We start from the raw sequence: 18,150 nt of genomic DNA, 5'->3' as shown, positions 1-18,150 counted from the left end.
TCTAAGTCCAGCTTTGGTACATTAGAAGCAACTCTGAAACTTAACCTAAGCGTTTTTCGAAGCTACTTTTTGGCTAACTTCTTATACGAAGGTCTAGGAGCTCTGAAAATGAACGTGCGCGTCTTTCACTCTTCCCGAGGGACTTAGAAGAATTTTGTGATATTTTTTATTAAAATGGTGTATAAGGGTATATATATATAAATATATTTTATGCACTGTATATGAGCTGGCGATTTCTAAGTCTGTGGTTCCGAGAGGGGGTAACCAGGCTCACTAATAAAGGTCAAGCCACTTGGCTGCCAGAATGCCCTGCTTCAGCACAGACCAGAAAGGCATTGTGATAGGCGTATCCCCGGTATAGTCAGGGGTTAATGGGAGTCGTCCCCGTCCCCCCAGTATACGCCCAGAACCATGGACCCGGTACTTGTGGTTCGGATTGTCTCCAACCAGCCATAATGTTGTGTGAGTGAAATTATGTCTAAGTCCAGCTTTGATACATTAGAAGCAACTCTGAAACTTAACCTAAGCGTTTTTCGAATCTACTTTTTGGCTAACTTCTTATAGGAAGGTCTAGGAGCTCTGAAAATGAACGTGCGCGTCTTTCACTCTTCCCGAGGGACTTAGAAGAATTTTGTGATATTTTTTATTAAAATGGTGAATAAGGGTATATATATATAAATATATTTTATGCACTGTATATGAGCTGGCGATTTCTAAGTCTGTGGTTCCGAGAGGGGGTAACCAGGCTCACTAATAAAGGTCAAGCCACTTGGCTGCCAGAATGCCCTGCTTCAGCACAGACCACAAAAGCATTGTGATAAGCGTATCCCCGGTATAGTCAGGGGTTAATGGGAGTCGTCCCCGTCCCCCCAGGATACGCCCAGAACCATGGACCCGGTACTTGTGGTTCGGACTGTCTCCAACCAGCCATAATGTTGTGAGAGTGAAATGATGTCTAAGTCCAGCTTTGGTACATTAGAAGCAACTCTCAAACATAACCTAAGCGTTTTTCGAAGCTACTTTTTGGCTAACTTCTTATACGAAGGTCTAGGAGCTCTGAAAATGAACGTGCGCGTCTTTCACTCTTCCCGAGGGACTTAGAAGAATTTTGTGATATTTTTTATTAAAATGGTGTATAAGGGTATATATATAAATATATTTTATGCACTGTATATGAGCTGGCGATTTCTAAGTCTGTGGTTCCGAGAGGGGGTAACCAGGCTCACTAATAAAGGTCAAGCCACTTGACTGCCAGAATGCCCTGCTTCAGCACAGACCAGAAAGGCATTGTGATAAGCGTATCCCCGGTATAGTCAGGGGTTAATGGGAGTCGTCCCCGTCCCCCCAGTATACGCCCAGAACCATGGACCCGGTACTTGTGGTTCGGACTGTCTCCAACCAGCCATAATGTTGTGAGAGTGAAATTATGTCTAAGTCCAGCTTTGGTACATTAGAAGCAACTCTGAAACTTAACCTAAGCGTTTTTCGAAGCTACTTTTTGGCTAACTTCTTATAGGAAGGTCTAGGAGCTCTGAAACTGAACGTGCGCGTCTTTCACTCTTCCCGAGGGACTTAGAAGAATTTTGTGATATTTTTTATTAAAATGGTGTATAAGGGTATATATATATAAATATATTTTATGCACTGTATATGAGCTGGCGATTTCTAAGTCTGTGGTTCCGAGAGGGGGTAACCAGGCTCACTAATAAAGGTCAAGCCACTTGGCTGCCAGAATGCCCTGCTTCAGCACAGACCACAAAAGCATTGTGATAAGCGTATCCCCGGTATAGTCAGGGGTTAATGGGAGTCGTCCCCGTCCCCCCAGGATACGCCCAGAACCATGGACCCGGTACTTGTGGTTCGGACTGTCTCCAACCAGCCATAATGTTGTGAGAGTGAAATGATGTCTAAGTCCAGCTTTGGTACATTAGAAGCAACTCTCAAACATAACCTAAGCGTTTTTCGAAGCTACTTTTTGGCTAACTTCTTATACGAAGGTCTAGGAGCTCTGAAAATGAACGTGCGCGTCTTTCACTCTTCCCGAGGGACTTAGAAGAATTTTGTGATATTTTTTATTAAAATGGTGTATAAGGGTATATATATAAATATATTTTATGCACTGTATATGAGCTGGCGATTTCTAAGTCTGTGGTTCCGAGAGGGGGTAACCAGGCTCACTAATAAAGGTCAAGCCACTTGACTGCCAGAATGCCCTGCTTCAGCACAGACCAGAAAGGCATTGTGATAAGCGTATCCCCGGTATAGTCAGGGGTTAATGGGAGTCGTCCCCGTCCCCCCAGTATACGCCCAGAACCATGGACCCGGTACTTGTGGTTCGGACTGTCTCCAACCAGCCATAATGTTGTGAGAGTGAAATTATGTCTAAGTCCAGCTTTGGTACATTAGAAGCAACTCTGAAACTTAACCTAAGCGTTTTTCGAAGCTACTTTTTGGCTAACTTCTTATACGAAGGTCTAGGAGCTCTGAAAATGAACGTGCGCGTCTTTCACTCTTCCCGAGGGACTTAGAAGAATTTTGTGATATTTTTTATTAAAATGGTGTATAAGGGTATATATATATAAATATATTTTATGCACTGTATATGAGCTGGCGATTTCTAAGTCTGTGGTTCCGAGAGGGGGTAACCAGGCTCACTAATAAAGGTCAAGCCACTTGGCTGCCAGAATGCCCTGCTTCAGCACAGACCACAAAAGCATTGTGATAAGCGTATCCCCGGTATAGTCTGGGGTTAATGGGAGTCGTCCCCGTCCCCCCAGGATACGCCCAGAACCATGGACCCGGTACTTGTAGTTCGGACTGTCTCCAACCAGCCATAATGTTGTGAGAGTGAAATGATGTCTAAGTCCAGCTTTGGTACATTAGAAGCAACTCTCAAACATAACCTAAGCGTTTTTCGAAGCTACTTTTTGGCTAACTTCTTATACGAAGGTCTAGGAGCTCTGAAAATGAACGTGCGCGTCTTTCACTCTTCCCGAGGGACTTAGAAGAATTTTGTGATATTTTTTATTAAAATAGTGTATAAGGGTATATATATATAAATATATTTTATGCACTGTATATGAGCTGGCGATTTCTAAGTCTGTGGTTCCGAGAGGGGGTAACCAGGCTCACTAATAAAGGTCAAGCCACTTGGCTGCCAGAATGCCCTGCTTCAGCACAGACCAGAAAGGCATTGTGATAAGCGTATCCCCGGTATAGTCAGGGGTTAATGGGAGTCGTCCCCGTCCCCCCAGTATACGCCCAGAACCATGGACCCGGTACTTGTGGTTCGGATTGTCTCCAACCAGCCATAATGTTGTGAGAGTGAAATTATGTCTAAGTCCAGCTTTGGTACATTAGAAGCAACTCTCAAACTTAACCTAAGCGTTTTTCGAAGCTACTTTTTGGCTAACTTCTTATAGGAAGGTCTAGGAGCTCTGAAAATGAACGTGCGCATCTTTCACTCTTCCAGAGGGACTTAGAATAATTTTGTGATATTTTTTATTAAAATGGTGTATAAGGGTATATATATAAATATATTTTATGCACTGTATATGAGCTGGCGATTTCTAAGTCTGTGGTTCCGAGAGGGGGTAACCAGGCTCACTAATAAAAGTCAAGCCACTTGGCTGCCAGAATGCCCTGCTTCAGCACAGACCAGAAAGGCATTGTGATAAGCGTATCCCCGGTATAGTCAGGGGTTAATGGGAGTCGTCCCCGTCCCCCCAGTATACGCCCAGAACCATGGACCCGGTACTTGTGGTTCGGACTGTCTCCAACCAGCCATAATGTTGTGAGAGTGAAATTATGTCTAAGTCCAGCTTTGGTACATTAGAAGCAACTCTGAAACTTAACCTAAGCGTTTTTCGAAGCTACTTTTTGGCTAACTTCTTATACGAAGGTCTAGGAGCTCTGAAAATGAACGTGCGCGTCTTTCACTCTTCCCGAGGGACTTAGAAGAATTTTGTGATATTTTTTATTAAAATGGTGTATAAGGGTATATATATATAAATATATTTTATGCACTGTATATGAGCTGGCGATTTCTAAGTCTGTGGTTCCGAGAGGGGGTAACCAGGCTCACTAATAAAGGTCAAGCCACTTGGCTGCCAGAATGCCCTGCTTCAGCACAGACCACAAAAGCATTGTGATAAGCGTATCCCCGGTATAGTCTGGGGTTAATGGGAGTCGTCCCCGTCCCCCCAGGATACGCCCAGAACCATGGACCCGGTACTTGTGGTTCGGACTGTCTCCAACCAGCCATAATGTTGTGAGAGTGAAATGATGTCTAAGTCCAGCTTTGGTACATTAGAAGCAACTCTCAAACATAACCTAAGCGTTTTTCGAAGCTACTTTTTGGCTAACTTCTTATACGAAGGTCTAGGAGCTCTGAAAATGAACGTGCGCGTCTTTCACTCTTCCCGAGGGACTTAGAAGAATTTTGTGATATTTTTTATTAAAATAGTGTATAAGGGTATATATATATAAATATATTTTATGCACTGTATATGAGCTGGCGATTTCTAAGTCTGTGGTTCCGAGAGGGGGTAACCAGGCTCACTAATAAAAGTCAAGCCACTTGGCTGCCAGAATGCCCTGCTTCAGCACAGACCAGAAAGGCATTGTGATAAGCGTATCCCCGGTATAGTCAGGGGTTAATGGGAGTTGTTCCCGTCCCCCCAGTATACACCCAGAACCATGGACCCGGTACTTGTGGTTCGGACTGTCTCCAACCAGCCATAATGTTGTGAGAGTGAAATGATGTCTAAGTCCAGCTTTGGTACATTAGAAGCAACTCTCAAACATAACCTAAGCGTTTTTCGAAGCTACTTTTTGGCTAACTTCTTATACGAAGGTCTAGGAGCTCTGAAAATGAACGTGCGCATCTTTCACTCTTCCCGAGGGACTTAGAAGAATTTTGTGATATTTTTTATTAAAATGGTGTATAAGGGTATATATATAAATATATTTTATGCACTGTATATGAGCTGGCGATTTCTAAGTCTGTGGTTTCGAGAGGGGGTAACCAGGCTCACTAATAAAGGTCAAGCCACTTGGCTGCCAGAATGCCCTGCTTCAGCACAGACCAGAAAGGCATTGTGATAAGCGTATCCCCGGTATAGTCAGGAGTTAATGGGAGTCGTTCCTGTCCCCCCAGTATACGCCCAGAACCATGGACCCGGTACTTGTGGTTCGGACTGTCTCCAACCAGCCATAATGTTGTGTGAGTGAAATTATGTCTAAGTCCAGCTTTGATACATTAGTAGCAACTCTGAAACTTAACCTAAGCGTTTTTCGAAGCTACTTTTTGGCTAACTTCTTATAGGAAGGTATAGGAGCTCTGAAAATGAACGTGCGCGTCTTTCACTCTTCCCGAGGGACTTAGAATAATTTTGTGATATTTTTTATTAAAATGGTGTATAAGGGTATATATATATAAATATATTTTATGCACTGTATATGAGCTGGCGATTTCTAAGTCTGTGGTTCCGAGAGGGGGTAACCAGGCTCACTAATAAAAGTCAAGCCACTTGGCTGCCAGAATTCCCTGCTTCAGCACAGACCAGAAAGGCATTGTGATAAGCGTATCCCCGGTATAGTCAGGGGTTAATGGGAGTTGTTCCCGTCCCCCCAGTATACACCCAGAACCATGGACCCGGTACTTGTGGTTCGGACTGTCTCCAACCAGCCATAATGTTGTGAGAGTGAAATGATGTCTAAGTCCAGCTTTGGTACATTAGAAGCAACTCTCAAACATAACCTAAGCGTTTTTCGAAGCTACTTTTTGGCTAACTTCTTATACGAAGGTCTAGGAGCTCTGAAAATGAACGTGCGCGTCTTTCACTCTTCCCGAGGGACTTAGAAGAATTTTGTGATATTTTTTATTAAAATGGTGTATAAGGGTATATATATATAAATATATTTTATGCACTGTATATGAGCTGGCGATTTCTAAGTCTGTGGTTCCGAGAGGGGGTAACCAGGCTCACTAATAAAGGTCAAGCCACTTGGTTGCCAGAATGCCCTGCTTCAGCACAGACCAGAAAGGCATTGTGATAAGCGTATCCCCGGTATAGTCAGGAGTTAATGGGAGTCGTTCCTGTCCCCCCAGTATACGCCCAGAACCATGGACCCGGTACTTGTGGTTCGGATTGTCTCCAACCAGCCATAATGTTGTGTGAGTGAAATTATGTCTAAGTCCAGCTTTGATACATTAGAAGCAACTCTGAAACTTAACCTAAGCGTTTTTCGAAGCTACTTTTTGGCTAACTTCTTATAGGAAGGTCTAGGAGCTCTGAAAATGAACGTGCGCGTCTTTCACTCTTCCCGAGGGACTTAGAAGAATTTTGTGATATTTTTTATTAAAATGGTGTATAAGGGTATATATATATAAATATATTTTATGCACTGTATATGAGCTGGCGATTTCTAAGTCTGTGGTTCCGAGAGGGGGTAACCAGGCTCACTAATAAAGGTCAAGCCACTTGGCTGCCAGAATGCCCTGCTTCAGCACAGACCAGAAAGGCATTGTGATAAGCGTATCCCCGGTATAGTCAGGGGTTAATGGGAGTCGTCCCCGTCCCCCCAGTATACGCCCAGAACCATGGACCCGGTACTTGTGGTTCGGATTGTCTCCAACCAGCCATAATGTTGTGAGAGTGAAATTATGTCTAAGTCCAGCTTTGGTACATTAGAAGCAACTCTCAAACATAACCTAAGCATTTTCGAAGCTACTTTTTGGCTAACTTCTTATACGAAGGTCTAGGAGCTCTGAAAATGAACGTGCGCGTCTTTCACTCTTCCCGAGGGACTTAGAATAATTTTGTGATATTTTTTATTAAAATGGTGTATTTGGGTATATATATAAATATATTTTATGCACTGTATATGAGCTGGCGATTTCTAAGTCTGTGGTTCCGAGAGGGGGTAACCAGGCTCACTAATAAAGGTCAAGCCACTTGGCTGCCAGAATGCCCTCCTTCAGCACAGACCACAAAAGCATTGTGATAAGCGTATCCCCGGTATAGTCAGGGGTTAATGGGAGTCGTCCCCGTCCCCCCAGGATACGCCCAGAACCATGGACCCGGTACTTGTGGTTCGGACTGTCTCCAACCAGCCATAATGTTGTGAGAGTGAAATGATGTCTAAGTCCAGCTTTGGTACATTAGAAGCAACTCTCAAACATAACCTAAGCGTTTTTCGAAGCTACTTTTTGGCTAACTTCTTATACGAAGGTCTAGGAGCTCTGAAAATGAACGTGCGCGTCTTTCACTCTTCCCGAGGGACTTTGAAGAATTTTGTGATATTTTTTATTAAAATGGTGTATAAGGGTATATATATATAAATATATTTTATGCACTGTATATGAGCTGGCGATTTCTAAGTCTGTGGTTCCGAGAGGGGGTAACCAGGCTCACTAATAAAGGTCAAGCCACTTGGCTGCCAGAATGCCCTGCTTCAGCACAGACCAGAAAGGCATTGTGATAAGCGTATCCCCGGTATAGTCAGGGGTTAATGGGAGTCGTCCCCGTCCCCCCAGTATACGCCCAGAACCATGGACCCGGTACTTGTGGTTCGGATTGTCTCCAACCAGCCATAATGTTGTGTGAGTGAAATTATGTCTAAGTCCAGCTTTGATACATTAGAAGCAACTCTGAAACTTAACCTAAGCGTTTTTCGAAGCTACTTTTTGGCTAACTTCTTATAGGAAGGTCTAGGAGCTCTGAAAATGAACGTGCGCGTCTTTCACTCTTCCCGAGGGACTTAGAAGAATTTTGTGATATTTTTTATTAAAATGGTGTATAAGGGTATTTATATATAAATATATTTTATGCACTGTATATGAGCTGGCGATTTCTAAGTCTGTGGTTCCGAGAGGGGGTAACCAGGCTCACTAATAAAGGTCAAGCCACTTGGCTGCCAGAATGCCCTGCTTCAGCACAGACCAGAAAGGCATTGTGATAAGCGTATCCCCGGTATAGTCAGGGGTTAATGGGAGTCGTCCCCGTCCCCCCAGTATACGCCCAGAACCATGGACCCGGTACTTGTGGTTCGGATTGTCTCCAACCAGCCATAATGTTGTGAGAGTGAAATTATGTCTAATTCCAGCTTTGGTACATTAGAAGCAACTCTCAAACATAACCTAAGCGTTTTTCGAAGCTACTTTTTGGCTAACTTCTTATACGAAGGTCTAGGAGCTCTGAAAATGAACGTGCGCGTCTTTCACTCTTCCCGAGGGACTTAGAAGAATTTTGTGATATTTTTTATTAAAATGGTGTATAAGGGTATATATATATAAATATATTTTATGCACTGTATATGAGCTGGCGATTTCTAAGTCTGTGGTTCCGAGAGGGGGTAACCAGGCTCACTAATAAAGGTCAAGCCACTTGGCTGCCAGAATGCCCTGCTTCAGCACAGACCAGAAAGGCATTGTGATAAGCGTATCCCCGGTATAGTCAGGAGTTAATGGGAGTCGTTCCTGTCCCCCCAGTATACGCCCAGAACCATGGACCCGGTACTTGTGGTTCGGACTGTCTCCAACCAGCCATAATGTTGTGTGAGTGAAATTATGTCTAAGTCCAGCTTTGATACATTAGAAGCAACTCTGAAACTTAATCTAAGCGTTTTTCGAAGCTACTTTTTGGCTAACTTCTTATAGGAAGGTCTAGGAGCTCTGAAAATGAACGTGCGCATCTTTCACTCTTCCCGAGGGACTTAGAAGAATTTTGTGATATTTTTTATTAAAATGGTGTATAAGGGTATATATATAAATATATTTTATGCACTGTATATGAGCTGGCGATTTCTAAGTCTGTGGTTTCGAGAGGGGGTAACCAGGCTCACTAATAAAGGTCAAGCCACTTGGCTGCCAGAATGCCCTGCTTCAGCACAGACCAGAAAGGCATTGTGATAAGCGTATCCCCGGTATAGTCAGGGGTTAATGGGAGTCGTCCCCGTCCCCCCAGTATACGCCCAGAACCATGGACCCGGTACTTGTGGTTCGGATTGTCTCCAACCAGCCATAATGTTGTGAGAGTGAAATTATGTCTAAGTCCAGCTTTGGTACATTAGAAGCAACTCTCAAACTTAACCTAAGCGTTTTTCGAAGCTACTTTTTGGCTAACTTCTTATAGGAAGGTCTAGGAGCTCTGAAAATGAACGTGCGCATCTTTCACTCTTCCCGAGGGACTTAGAAGAATTTTGTGATATTTTTTATTAAAATGGTGTATAAGGGTATATATATAAATATATTTTATGCACTGTATATGAGCTGGCGATTTCTAAGTCTGTGGTTTCGAGAGGGGGTAACCAGGCTCACTAATAAAGGTCAAGCCACTTGGCTGCCAGAATGCCCTGCTTCAGCACAGACCAGAAAGGCATTGTGATAAGCGTATCCCCGGTATAGTCAGGGGTTAATGGGAGTTGTTCCCGTCCCCCCAGTATACACCCAGAACCATGGACCCGGTACTTGTGGTTCGGACTGTCTCCAACCAGCCATAATGTTGTGAGAGTGAAATTATGTCTAAGTCCAGCTTTGGTACATTAGAAGCAACTCTCAAACTTAACCTAAGCATTTTCGAAGCTACTTTTTGGCTAACTTCTTATACGAAGGTCTAGGAGCTCTGAAAATGAACGTGCGCGTCTTTCACTCTTCCCGAGGGACTTAGAAGAATTTTGTGATATTTTTTATTAAAATGGTGTATAAGGGTATATATATAAATATATTTTATGCACTGTATATGAGCTGGCGATTTCTAAGTCTGTGGTTCCGAGAGGGGGTAACCAGGCTCACTAATAAAGGTCAAGCCACTTGACTGCCAGAATGCCCTGCTTCAGCACAGACCAGAAAGGCATTGTGATAAGCGTATCCCCGGTATAGTCAGGGGTTAATGGGAGTCGTCCCCGTCCCCCCAGTATACGCCCAGAACCATGGACCCGGTACTTGTGGTTCGGACTGTCTCCAACCAGCCATAATGTTGTGAGAGTGAAATTATGTCTAAGTCCAGCTTTGGTACATTAGAAGCAACTCTCAAACTTAACCTAAGCGTTTTTCGAAGCTACATTTTGGCTAACTTCTTATAGGAAGGTCTAGGAGCTCTGAAAATGAACGTGCGCGTCTTTCACTCTTCCCGAGGGACTTAGAAGAATTTTGTGATATTTTTTATTAAAATGGTGTATAAGGGTATATATATATAAATATATTTTATGCACTGTATATGAGCTGGCGATTTCTAAGTCTGTGGTTCCGAGAGGGGGTAACCAGGCTCACTAATAAAGGTCAAGCCACTTGGCTGCCAGAATGCCCTGCTTCAGCACAGACCACAAAAGCATTGTGATAAGCGTATCCCCGGTATAGTCAGGGGTTAATGGGAGTTGTTCCCGTCCCCCCAGTATACACCCAGAACCATGGACCCGGTACTTGTGGTTCGGACTGTCTCCAACCAGCCATAATGTTGTGAGAGTGAAATTATGTCTAAGTCCAGCTTTGGTACATTAGAAGCAACTCTCAAACTTAACCTAAGCATTTTCGAAGCTACTTTTTGGCTAACTTCTTATACGAAGGTCTAGGAGCTCTGAAAATGAACGTGCGCGTCTTTCACTCTTCCCGAGGGACTTAGAAGAATTTTGTGATATTTTTTATTAAAATGGTGTATAAGGGTATATATATAAATATATTTTATGCACTGTATATGAGCTGGCGATTTCTAAGTCTGTGGTTTCGAGAGGGGGTAACCAGGCTCACTAATAAAGGTCAAGCCACTTGGCTGCCAGAATGCCCTGCTTCAGCACAGACCAGAAAGGCATTGTGATAAGCGTATCCCCGGTATAGTCAGGGGTTAATGGGAGTCGTCCCCGTCCCCCCAGTATACGCCCAGAACCATGGACCCGGTACTTGTGGTTCGGATTGTCTCCAACCAGCCATAATGTTGTGAGAGTGAAATTATGTCTAAGTCCAGCTTTGGTACATTAGAAGCAACTCTCAAACTTAACCTAAGCGTTTTTCGAAGCTACTTTTTGGCTAACTTCTTATAGGAAGGTCTAGGAGCTCTGAAAATGAACGTGCGCATCTTTCACTCTTCCCGAGGGACTTAGAAGAATTTTGTGATATTTTTTATTAAAATGGTGTATAAGGGTATATATATAAATATATTTTATGCACTGTATATGAGCTGGCGATTTCTAAGTCTGTGGTTTCGAGAGGGGGTAACCAGGCTCACTAATAAAGGTCAAGCCACTTGGCTGCCAGAATGCCCTGCTTCAGCACAGACCAGAAAGGCATTGTGATAAGCGTATCCCCGGTATAGTCAGGGGTTAATGGGAGTTGTTCCCGTCCCCCCAGTATACACCCAGAACCATGGACCCGGTACTTGTGGTTCGGACTGTCTCCAACCAGCCATAATGTTGTGAGAGTGAAATTATGTCTAAGTCCAGCTTTGGTACATTAGAAGCAACTCTCAAACTTAACCTAAGCATTTTCGAAGCTACTTTTTGGCTAACTTCTTATACGAAGGTCTAGGAGCTCTGAAAATGAACGTGCGCGTCTTTCACTCTTCCCGAGGGACTTAGAAGAATTTTGTGATATTTTTTATTAAAATGGTGTATAAGGGTATATATATAAATATATTTTATGCACTGTATATGAGCTGGCGATTTCTAAGTCTGTGGTTCCGAGAGGGGGTAACCAGGCTCACTAATAAAGGTCAAGCCACTTGACTGCCAGAATGCCCTGCTTCAGCACAGACCAGAAAGGCATTGTGATAAGCGTATCCCCGGTATAGTCAGGGGTTAATGGGAGTCGTCCCCGTCCCCCCAGTATACGCCCAGAACCATGGACCCGGTACTTGTGGTTCGGACTGTCTCCAACCAGCCATAATGTTGTGAGAGAGAAATTATGTCTAAGTCCAGCTTTGGTACACTAGAAGCAACTCTCAAACTTAACCTAAGCGTTTTTCGAAGCTACTTTTTGGCTAACTTCTTATAGGAAGGTCTAGGAGCTCTGAAAATGAACGTGCGCGTCTTTCACTCTTCCCGAGTGACTTAGAATAATTTTGTGATATTTTTTATTAAAATGGTGTATAAGGGTATATATATAAATATATTGTATGCACTGTATATGAGCTGGCGATTTCTAAGTCTGTGGTTCCGAGAGGGGGTAACCAGGCTCACTAATAAAGGTCAAGCCACTTGGCTGCCAGAATACCCTGCTTCAGCACAGACCAGAAAAGCATTGTGATAAGCGTATCCCCGGTATAGTCAGGGGTTAATGGGAGTCGTCCCCGTCCCCCCAGTATACGCCCAGAACCATGGACCCGGTACTTGTGGTTCGGACTGTCTCCAACCAGCCATAATGTTGTGAGAGTGAAATTATGTCTAAGTCCAGCTTTGGTACATTAGAAGCAACTCTCAAACTTAACCTAAGCGTTTTTCGAAGCTACATTTTGGCTAACTTCTTATAGGAAGGTCTAGGAGCTCTGAAAATGAACGTGCGCGTCTTTCACTCTTCCCGAGGGACTTAGAAGAATTTTGTGATATTTTTTATTAAAATGGTGTATAAGGGTATATATATATAAATATATTTTATGCACTGTATATGAGCTGGCGATTTCTAAGTCTGTGGTTCCGAGAGGGGGTAACCAGGCTCACTAATAAAGGTCAAGCCACTTGGCTGCCAGAATGCCCTGCTTCAGCACAGACCACAAAAGCATTGTGATAAGCGTATCCCCGGTATAGTCAGGGGTTAATGGGAGTCGTACCCGTCCCCCCAGGATACGCCCAGAACCATGGACCCGGTACTTGTGGTTCGGACTGTCTCCAACCAGCCATAATGTTGTGAGAGTGAAATGATGTCTAAGTCCAGCTTTGGTACATTAGAAGCAACTCTCAAACATAACCTAAGCGTTTTTCGAAGCTACTTTTTGGCTAACTTCTTATACGAAGGTCTAGGAGCTCTGAAAATGAACGTGCGCGTCTTTCACTCTTCCCGAGGGACTTAGAAGAATTTTGTGATATTTTTTATTAAAATGGTGTATAAGGGTATATATATATAAATATATTTTATGCACTGTATATGAGCTGGCGATTTCTAAGTCTGTGGTTCCGAGAGGGGGTAACCAGGCTCACTAATAAAGGTCAAGCCACTTGGCTGCCAGAATGCCCTGCTTCAGCACAGACCAGAAAGGCATTGTGATAAGCGTATCCCCGGTATAGTCAGGAGTTAATGGGAGTCGTTCCTGTCCCCCCAGTATACGCCCAGAACCATGGACCCGGTACTTGTGGTTCGGACTGTCTCCAACCAGCCATAATGTTGTGTGAGTGAAATTATGTCTAAGTCCAGCTTTGATACATTAGAAGCAACTCTGAAACTTAATCTAAGCGTTTTTCGAAGCTACTTTTTGGCTAACTTCTTATAGGAAGGTCTAGGAGCTCTGAAAATGAACGTGCGCATCTTTCACTCTTCCCGAGGGACTTAGAAGAATTTTGTGATATTTTTTATTAAAATGGTGTATAAGGGTATATATATAAATATATTTTATGCACTGTATATGAGCTGGCGATTTCTAAGTCTGTGGTTTCGAGAGGGGGTAACCAGGCTCACTAATAAAGGTCAAGCCACTTGGCTGCCAGAATGCCCTGCTTCAGCACAGACCAGAAAGGCATTGTGATAAGCGTATCCCCGGTATAGTCAGGGGTTAATGGGAGTCGTCCCCGTCCCCCCAGTATACGCCCAGAACCATGGACCCGGTACTTGTGGTTCGGATTGTCTCCAACCAGCCATAATGTTGTGAGAGTGAAATTATGTCTAAGTCCAGCTTTGGTACATTAGAAGCAACTCTCAAACTTAACCTAAGCGTTTTTCGAAGCTACTTTTTGGCTAACTTCTTATAGGAAGGTCTAGGAGCTCTGAAAATGAACGTGCGCATCTTTCACTCTTCCCGAGGGACTTAGAAGAATTTTGTGATATTTTTTATTAAAATGGTGTATAAGGGTATATATATAAATATATTTTATGCACTGTATATGAGCTGGCGATTTCTAAGTCTGTGGTTTCGAGAGGGGGTAACCAGGCTCACTAATAAAGGTCAAGCCACTTGGCTGCCAGAATGCCCTGCTTCAGCACAGACCAGAAAGGCATTGTGATAAGCGTATCCCCGGTATAGTCAGGGCTTAATGGGAGTTGTTCCCGTCCCCCCAGTATACACCCAGAACCATGGACCCGGTACTTGTGGTTCGGACTGTCTCCAACCAGCCATAATGTTGTGAGAGTGAAATTATGTCTAAGTCCAGCTTTGGTACATTAGAAGCAACTCTCAAACTTAACCTAAGCATTTTCGAAGCTACTTTTTGGCTAACTTCTTATACGAAGGTCTAGGAGCTCTGAAAATGAACGTGCGCGTCTTTCACTCTTCCCGAGGGACTTAGAAGAATTTTGTGATATTTTTTATTAAAATGGTGTATAAGGGTATATATATAAATATATTTTATGCACTGTATATGAGCTGGCGATTTCTAAGTCTGTGGTTCCGAGAGGGGGTAACCAGGCTCACTAATAAAGGTCAAGCCACTTGACTGCCAGAATGCCCTGCTTCAGCACAGACCAGAAAGGCATTGTGATAAGCGTATCCCCGGTATAGTCAGGGGTTAATGGGAGTCGTCCCCGTCCCCCCAGTATACGCCCAGAACCATGGACCCGGTACTTGTGGTTCGTACTGTCTCCAACCAGCCATAATGTTGTGAGAGTGAAATTATGTCTAAGTCCAGCTTTGGTACATTAGAAGCAACTCTCAAACTTAACCTAAGCGTTTTTCGAAGCTACATTTTGGCTAACTTCTTATAGGAAGGTCTAGGAGCTCTGAAAATGAACGTGCGCGTCTTTCACTCTTCCCGAGGGACTTAGAAGAATTTTGTGATATTTTTTATTAAAATGGTGTATAAGGGTATATATATATAAATATATTTTATGCACTGTATATGAGCTGGCGATTTCTAAGTCTGTGGTTCCGAGAGGGGGTAACCAGGCTCACTAATAAAGGTCAAGCCACTTGGCTGCCAGAATGCCCTGCTTCAGCACAGACCACAAAAGCATTGTGATAAGCGTATCCCCGGTATAGTCAGGGGTTAATGGGAGTTGTTCCCGTCCCCCCAGTATACACCCAGAACCATGGACCCGGTACTTGTGGTTCGGACTGTCTCCAACCAGCCATAATGTTGTGAGAGTGAAATTATGTCTAAGTCCAGCTTTGGTACATTAGAAGCAACTCTCAAACTTAACCTAAGCATTTTCGAAGCTACTTTTTGGCTAACTTCTTATACGAAGGTCTAGGAGCTCTGAAAATGAACGTGCGCGTCTTTCACTCTTCCCGAGGGACTTAGAAGAATTTTGTGATATTTTTTATTAAAATGGTGTATAAGGGTATATATATAAATATATTTTATGCACTGTATATGAGCTGGCGATTTCTAAGTCTGTGGTTTCGAGAGGGGGTAACCAGGCTCACTAATAAAGGTCAAGCCACTTGGCTGCCAGAATGCCCTGCTTCAGCACAGACCAGAAAGGCATTGTGATAAGCGTATCCCCGGTATAGTCAGGGGTTAATGGGAGTCGTCCCCGTCCCCCCAGTATACGCCCAGAACCATGGACCCGGTACTTGTGGTTCGGATTGTCTCCAACCAGCCATAATGTTGTGAGAGTGAAATTATGTCTAAGTCCAGCTTTGGTACATTAGAAGCAACTCTCAAACTTAACCTAAGCGTTTTTCGAAGCTACTTTTTGGCTAACTTCTTATAGGAAGGTCTAGGAGCTCTGAAAATGAACGTGCGCATCTTTCACTCTTCCCGAGGGACTTAGAAGAATTTTGTGATATTTTTTATTAAAATGGTGTATAAGGGTATATATATAAATATATTTTATGCACTGTATATGAGCTGGCGATTTCTAAGTCTGTGGTTTCGAGAGGGGGTAACCAGGCTCACTAATAAAGGTCAAGCCACTTGGCTGCCAGAATGCCCTGCTTCAGCACAGACCAGAAAGGCATTGTGATAAGCGTATCCCCGGTATAGTCAGGGGTTAATGGGAGTTGTTCCCGTCCCCCCAGTATACACCCAGAACCATGGACCCGGTACTTGTGGTTCGGACTGTCTCCAACCAGCCATAATGTTGTGAGAGTGAAATTATGTCTAAGTCCAGCTTTGGTACATTAGAAGCAACTCTCAAACTTAACCTAAGCATTTTCGAAGCTACTTTTTGGCTAACTTCTTATACGAAGGTCTAGGAGCTCTGAAAATGAACGTGCGCGTCTTTCACTCTTCCCGAGGGACTTAGAAGAATTTTGTGATATTTTTTATTAAAATGGTGTATAAGGGTATATATATAAATATATTTTATGCACTGTATATGAGCTGGCGATTTCTAAGTCTGTGGTTCCGAGAGGGGGTAACCAGGCTCACTAATAAAGGTCAAGCCACTTGACTGCCAGAATGCCCTGCTTCAGCACAGACCAGAAAGGCATTGTGATAAGCGTATCCCCGGTATAGTCAGGGGTTAATGGGAGTCGTCCCCGTCCCCCCAGTATACGCCCAGAACCATGGACCCGGTACTTGTGGTTCGGACTGTCTCCAACCAGCCATAATGTTGTGAGAGAGAAATTATGTCTAAGTCCAGCTTTGGTACACTAGAAGCAACTCTCAAACTTAACCTAAGCGTTTTTCGAAGCTACTTTTTGGCTAACTTCTTATAGGAAGGTCTAGGAGCTCTGAAAATGAACGTGCGCGTCTTTCACTCTTCCCGAGTGACTTAGAATAATTTTGTGATATTTTTTATTAAAATGGTGTATAAGGGTATATATATAAATATATTGTATGCACTGTATATGAGCTGGCGATTTCTAAGTCTGTGGTTCCGAGAGGGGGTAACCAGGCTCACTAATAAAGTTCAAGCCACTTGGCTGCCAGAATACCCTGCTTCAGCACAGACCAGAAAAGCATTGTGATAAGCGTATCCCCGGTATAGTCAGGGGTTAATGGGAGTCGTCCCCGTCCCCCCAGTATACGCCCAGAACCATGGACCCGGTACTTGTGGTTCGGACTGTCTCCAACCAGCCATAATGTTGTGAGAGTGAAATTATGTCTAAGTCCAGCTTTGGTACATTAGAAGCAACTCTCAAACTTAACCTAAGCGTTTTTCGAAGCTACATTTTGGCTAACTTCTTATAGGAAGGTCTAGGAGCTCTGAAAATGAACGTGCGCGTCTTTCACTCTTCCCGAGGGACTTAGAAGAATTTTGTGATATTTTTTATTAAAATGGTGTATAAGGGTATATATATATAAATATATTTTATGCACTGTATATGAGCTGGCGATTTCTAAGTCTGTGGTTCCGAGAGGGGGTAACCAGGCTCACTAATAAAGGTCAAGCCACTTGGCTGCCAGAATGCCCTGCTTCAGCACAGACCACAAAAGCATTGTGATAAGCGTATCCCCGGTATAGTCAGGGGTTAATGGGAGTCGTCCCCGTCCCCCCAGGATACGCCCAGAACCATGGACCCGGTACTTGTGGTTCGGACTGTCTCCAACCAGCCATAATGTTGTGAGAGTGAAATGATGTCTAAGTCCAGCTTTGGTACATTAGAAGCAACTCTCAAACATAACCTAAGCGTTTTTCGAAGCTACTTTTTGGCTAACTTCTTATACGAAGGTCTAGGAGCTCTGAAAATGAACGTGCGCGTCTTTCACTCTTCCCGAGGGACTTAGAAGAATTTTGTGATATTTTTTATTAAAATGGTGTATAAGGGTATATATATATAAATATATTTTATGCACTGTATATGAGCTGGCGATTTCTAAGTCTGTGGTTCCGAGAGGGGGTAACCAGGCTCACTAATAAAGGTCAAGCCACTTGGCTGCCAGAATGCCCTGCTTCAGCACAGACCAGAAAGGCATTGTGATAAGCGTATCCCCGGTATAGTCAGGAGTTAATGGGAGTCGTTCCTGTCCCCCCAGTATACGCCCAGAACCATGGACCCGGTACTTGTGGTTCGGACTGTCTCCAACCAGCCATAATGTTGTGTGAGTGAAATTATGTCTAAGTCCAGCTTTGATACATTAGAAGCAACTCTGAAACTTAATCTAAGCGTTTTTCGAAGCTACTTT

The sequence above is a fragment of the Ascaphus truei genome, unplaced genomic scaffold, assembly GCF_040206685.1.
Source record: "Ascaphus truei isolate aAscTru1 unplaced genomic scaffold, aAscTru1.hap1 HAP1_SCAFFOLD_177, whole genome shotgun sequence".
In the NCBI taxonomy this organism is placed as follows: domain Eukaryota; kingdom Metazoa; phylum Chordata; class Amphibia; order Anura; family Ascaphidae; genus Ascaphus; species Ascaphus truei.
Note: the sequence above shows the minus strand (reverse complement) of the source record.